This window comes from Mesoplodon densirostris, chromosome 13 (assembly GCF_025265405.1).
Source record: "Mesoplodon densirostris isolate mMesDen1 chromosome 13, mMesDen1 primary haplotype, whole genome shotgun sequence".
Taxonomy (NCBI): Eukaryota; Metazoa; Chordata; class Mammalia; order Artiodactyla; family Ziphiidae; genus Mesoplodon; species Mesoplodon densirostris.
The window spans coordinates 86,068,623-86,074,622 of NC_082673.1; the positions used below are offsets into that span (position 1 = coordinate 86,068,623).

Below are 6,000 nucleotides of genomic sequence, written 5' to 3' on the forward strand. Positions count from 1 at the left end.
TATTACTATAAGGAAAATACCTTCTCCATATGATATAGCAAATTCAGTCCAAAACTTAGTATTCAATGCATCATTTCGGGGCACACTCTACACTCCCTAAATTTGCAAAAATAGCCAACTATTCTGCTATGAATTTGTTTGGGATGAAGATAACTCTCTTCATTATAGTAAAATAAATTTTATCACATGCATTTTAGGGAAGCAGCTTAGTAAGTTACTCATTTATATTTCTTTCAAATATAAAAGTCTGAGGATTCTCAAATAATCATTAAGAACAAACTGACTTTTAAACAAAAGCTTTTTATAAATAAAAATATACTTGAAAGTAATCCTACAAAAACATACAAGGAGTCCTCATATGTAACTATCAAAACAATATCCAATATCAAACATTTAACTATACACATTTAACTACTGATATATATTCAAGTAGAAGGTTTCAGAGTAAAATTTCCATGTCTTTTCCACTTAAGGGCAAGTTTTTTGAAAAATATTCCACAGATAAATAGATATTTTTTAAATAGACTGTACAACCACTATGTTGATTTTAACAATACCTCAAGTAAAGTTAACTTAGAACAAATACTAATAATAGTTAGAAATATTAAATTATATACAATGTTTAATTGCCCTTGCCTTAATACAAAGAAGTTCATAAATTATCTTAAGATAAATCTATATTTTTCCCTAGTTTGTGAAAACTGCAATAACCTTTCTATTAAGGATAACTTTGGATTAAACCACCCTCAATAACTGAGATTCAAACATCTCCCAGATGGAGCAGCTGGGAGAAAATAAAGAGGACAGTTTTAAAAAAGAACTTTGATGCTGTAGATAAGATGATACTACATTAAAAACCAGTGTGACTGGAGTCTGCAAAATATAAATACGTAACAGTGAAAGAAAACCCTTTAAGGCCAATGAGGAAAATGCAATTTACAGGATCATCTATGATTAAAATTCTGAGCTCAGCCTTTCTTATTTCTAAAATTTTTGCCCAAATTTCTGCAGATTACAAAGTCTAAAAACTTTTTAAAAATCCTATATAGTGGACTTAAACATACTTATTAGTATTAGGTAATGTTTTATGCTTAAGAAGTCTACCAAATATTATTTAAAAATCCAATTTTCCATAAAGTATGTTGCACTACTGATTGCATTTTATAGAAAAGAAAAATTAAATGACATTTGAAAGTGACATTGGGTTAAATAATGAAATTGAGAACATAAATCAGACTTAAGTTCCAATTAAAATTTCTAATCATTATTTCTATTCTCACAGATCTTGGCACAAATATTTTTAAAATGCAGTATTATTTTGCATGTATTTAAAAAATTTTTAATTACATTCCCTCAATAATGATAAATCCAAGTAATGAAATTTTAACCTATGCTCTAAATTAGCAATTCTTTGAGGTAGTCCTTTGAAATTTAAAAAAAAAAAACGAAAAAAAAAACTTGAAAACATTTCTTTTAACATCACAACTTCAATCTTCATTTTTTTTTAAAGGAATAACTGTTTTTTTCGGATTTATTTATCTATCTATCTATCTATCTATGGCTGTGTTGGGTCTTCGTTTCTGTGCGAGGGCTTTCTCTAGTTGCGGCCAGCGGGGGCCACTCTTCATTTTTACTCATTTGTTCAATAGAGGAACTAACAGCCTATACTAAAAAGATCAATGGGGGCTTCCCTGGTGGCGCAGTGGTTGAGAGTCCGCCTGCAGATGCAGGGGACACGGGTTCGTGCCCGGGTCCGGGAGGGGCTGGGCCCGTGAGCCATGGCCGCTGAGCCTGCGCGTCTGGAGCCTGAGCTCCGCAACGGGAGAGGCCACAACAGTGAGAGGCCCGCGTACCGCCAAAAAAAAAAAAAAAATCAGTGGCATCATTCTAGCTCTTCCCTTAATTTTATAATATTCAATTATGTTAAGAGCAATAAAACTGTGCCTGTTATCCCAAAGTTGTGCTCTCAACCCATATTCAACATGAAAGTAATTTCTTGCTTTCTGTCTCATGCACAAGAACAAAACAAAAAACTATTAAAGTACTCAAAAGATACTCTGAACACATATACTCACATGCTTAGCTCTTAACCCTTAAATCCCTTCTCTAGGAATAAGACTTCTCTAAAATTGGGGAGGAAGGGTGTCACTCTTACACAGCCAGGCATGAATAGCATAAAGCAAAGTACATTTGATTGATTATCCTTAATTAAGTTTGTGTCCAGTTCCTCCCTTTCCCCCTTATCCCACCATAAAGTTTGAGCTAACTCATAAGCAAGTTCTACTCATATTAACTCACATTCCTTTTTTCAAAGTTATCAAAGTAAAATGGTTTCAGAATGAAGACTCCCCAAGTACTTCATTCAATATCTCCTGCGATTTCAAATAAACCCAAATGCACTAACAAAAAGAGAAAAAAGCTCCCTTGAGAGTTAGAGTATGCAGTTGTTCTTTTATCAAAATAGATTTTTCACAAGTGACCCAAACACAATTACAGCTTAGGAAAATCAAGCCTTTAATTCTGAAGAATAATTTGCACCTAGAGAAAAATTCAAGGTGATGGTTTTCACTGCATGTGGACTGTAGACCAAATCTATTTATTTTGACTTTGCTGAAGTTTGGGTGTAGCCACTTGTTGGCCTATGTTGCAGGACCACCGTCCTAGCGAGAGCATCTTACAACAAGCTGCTTTTGATACCTTACTAATTAAACTACCTTGGATAGGATTCCAGACAAACCTGACCAGAAAATTTTGGCATTCTAATTTGGTTTCAATGTACTCTAAATGGTACAACTCTAAATCACATGGCAATTTTTCCATTCAGTTAAAACCTTAATAGGTAGCATATAAGTGGCACAACTTTGAGTTTAGCAAGCCCATAAACATTAACTTTGCCCCCAAACACTTTGGGGAAAGGGATAATTCAAGGAACACACTGATAAATCTTCACATTATGCAAAAAATGTTCTTTGTTTTTTGTTTTTTGCCATACTGCACAGCATGAGGGATCTTAGTTCACCGACCAGGGATCCAACCACTGCACGGGCAGGGACATCCCCAAAATTTGTTCTTAAATTGTTGTACGGCAACTGACTTTTCATAAATCAAATCACATTTGATAAGTACCATATAAAAGGGATTATTTGAAGGCACCTTTTAGTGAATCCTTTTTGTAAAATTTAGAAGTCTCACATAACATAACCACTACTTGTTTTATAATCTTAGACTTGTAAATATCAAAGTTCTTTAAGTGGAGCATAACTGCTTTCTTGGGCTAAATACATCCCAGCATCACTGCCCTTCTCTCTCTTTCCCAAGTCTTAAAAATGTCACCCAAAAAACCAGCTTTTCATCTGTAGTAGAATATACAACACTAGGAAAGTCGAAAAAAGAAATTAAGTGATTTTTTAATGTAAAATAGAAATGTATGTACTCCCAAAGATAGGTCCACGAATTATTTTTGGCAATGATCACAATAAGTGTCGAATTAAAATGATTTTTTAAAAAATCAAGATATGCATTTCTTAAATCACTTTCCCACGTGCCTTTGTCACCTGGAGAAAACTGTTCAAGAACTGTTTATCTCCAGGAACACATGACCTCCACAATGGCACCAAGGTCAGCGAGACATACAGGAGGGGGGAATGCTGAGTAAGTGCTGATGTGCCCAGTTCTACAGCTCCCTTTAAAAAGAGAGAAGATAAATAAAAATAAAAATGTATTTATATAGTACAGGAAAGGAAATGATGTTCTAAGTCGTAACATTCAAGTACCCCATTACAGAATTGTATATGGACATATGTCAGCAACAGCCACAGAAGCAAGACATAAAAGGGGCATCACAGCACAGAACCAGGTACAAAAATTGCTGCACAGAAAGAATTAACAAGATACCAAACTGAAAAATCCTCCCTTACATCTTGTACTGAAAACCTCTGGTACCCTGGCTACATGCTACAACGACTCAATTTCAAAGTGAGACTCTCTGCTGACAGAGCTTCTTGAAAAAAGACGAACAACCAAAGATCCACAAACAACCGAAGAAGCACCCGCATATCAGAAATGCTCAGGTAAGAAGTAAATTTGTATATGCTGAGCCTGCTAGTTAATGTGAAATTCACCAGGTGTCCCGGTGTTCCCTCATTCTTTACCAAAGATTCCTTCGGACATTTCCTCAGCTGTCACAATCCCCAACCTTTCATAAACCAGAAGTTTTCTTGATGAGACTTAAACTCTAAAACACATTACCCACTTGGTATAATCTGTTTAAGCTGGACTTATACGCAAAAAATCCTTATCATGTGAAATTACTATATTTCAAATTTCCAAACAACTTTCAAATATGAAACAAACATACGTCAGAAGTAGCACCTGAAAATTTAAAAGTGACTTAGCGGAGACCAATTCAGCTATGGATAATTCATTCCAACGTTTGGTAAATAGGTTGCATGCATTATAATAGTAGAAAACTAAAGAGGGGGAAAAAATCAGCAGAAGCACTGGGTTTTCACAATCAGCAGAGAACTGGGCTGACAGCAGTCTTCCAAGTTACTTTCAGGGAAGCTCCTGATTGGTGGGCGGCACTGGGTCAATGTGATTACTTAACCCTGGCAGTTACAACTAAACTCCACTTTGATGGGCTCCAAAGCTTATGACAAAAAGACGACTGCTTGAGCATATCAAGTACTTCGCTGTCCTGCTTCTATTTCTCTCTCACACAACCAGGGGCCTGACACCTGAAACTCATCAGAAAAACATTACCTCGTTTCGGGGCTTTAGAGTTTTGTATTTATTACTTTTAAAACCCACTGGGCATAGATTCAGTTGGGGATGGTAGTGGTGATGTGAAAGATTAACCCATTTCCTGCACACACAGGGAAAAACTCATGACCATTCAAGCAGTTCCCTCTCTCCCTAGTAATAACTTTTTAAAATATCATTTAGTCCTAAAATAACCATAAGCAACAAACATCAAATATTGGCATGGCAACGTCCACACATCATGCCCTAGTGCTACCCCCAGGCAGATCTGTTCGTCTCTGGTCCCCAACCAGGCGGGTCCTCCGGGTCCCTCTCGCTTTCGTCCAGTCCAGCAAGGCTTCTCCCCGAGTTTTGCTGTAAAATCCGCCACTTTCGCTGGCCCGGGCAAAAGCAAGGGGCCTCGTCCCCAGGGCAGAGTTTCTCCCAACTCCCAGCAAACATTTCCTGAGCGCTTCCAACGGGCCCCCCGCGCGCACCTGGCCGGGCCCCTCGACCCCTCCCCGCACTTTACCAAGCCCCAGACAGGGGCCCACCTGCCTCTCGTCGCCTGTCCCACGGCCGGGTCGCCCAGCCAACTCCTGCCCGGAGGCTGCACTCCCCCGGGTCCCGAGCACCCATCAATCCGGACGCCGACCCCGAGGGTCAGGGGCTCCAAGAGGGGCCCCCAGACAGGCTGACCCCGCGACGCCCCCCAGAGGCCGGGTCCCGCGCGCCTGTCAACGCCCCCGGAAGGGGTCAGGCAGGGGGGCTGAGCTCGCCGGGTGCCCTGTCCGCTCCTGACACCCTCTCCCCCCACCGCACTCACCTGGCGGGCTCCGGCCGAGGGGCCGGGCGAGGGGCTCGGGAGTCGCGCGAGGAGGCCGCCGGGCCGCCCGCCGCAGCCCCCACCCTCCCTCCCGCTCCCGCTCCCTCTCCCTCTCCCTCTCCCGCTCCGGCCGGCGCGCGCCCCGGGCCCGACGCGCGCCCGGAGCGCCGGGGGGGAGGGGGCGCGCGGACGCGCGAGCGCCGGGGGAGGGGGCGCGGGAGGCGGGGGCAGGGGGCGCGGCGAGAGCAGCGTCTCGGCGGCGTCGGCGGAGAGAAAGCAGGCTCAGCCGCGTCCGTCATGGCGCGCGGCGGCAGCTGCGGCTCCCTCCGGCTTCCCGGCTCCCTCGCCTTTAGTTTGACCTTTCCCTCCAGTGTGTCTCAGGGAGAGCGACGATGCGCGCGCGTGTGCATGTCTCTCTGTGTGTGTGCGCGCGC

At 41.8% G+C, this 6,000-nt stretch overlaps 1 protein-coding gene across 1 annotated transcript in view; it reads right to left on the reverse strand.

The window, feature by feature from the left end:
• Positions 1-5,656, reverse strand: part of ZFAT (zinc finger and AT-hook domain containing) — a 254,220-nt gene extending 248,564 nt beyond the window's left edge. The window contains exon 1 of the mRNA XM_060116135.1: positions 5,567-5,656. The gene's annotated coding sequence lies outside the window, so the exon portion shown is untranslated. The remainder of the gene's footprint in view (positions 1-5,566) is intronic.
• Positions 5,657-6,000: the final 344 nt, after the last annotated feature.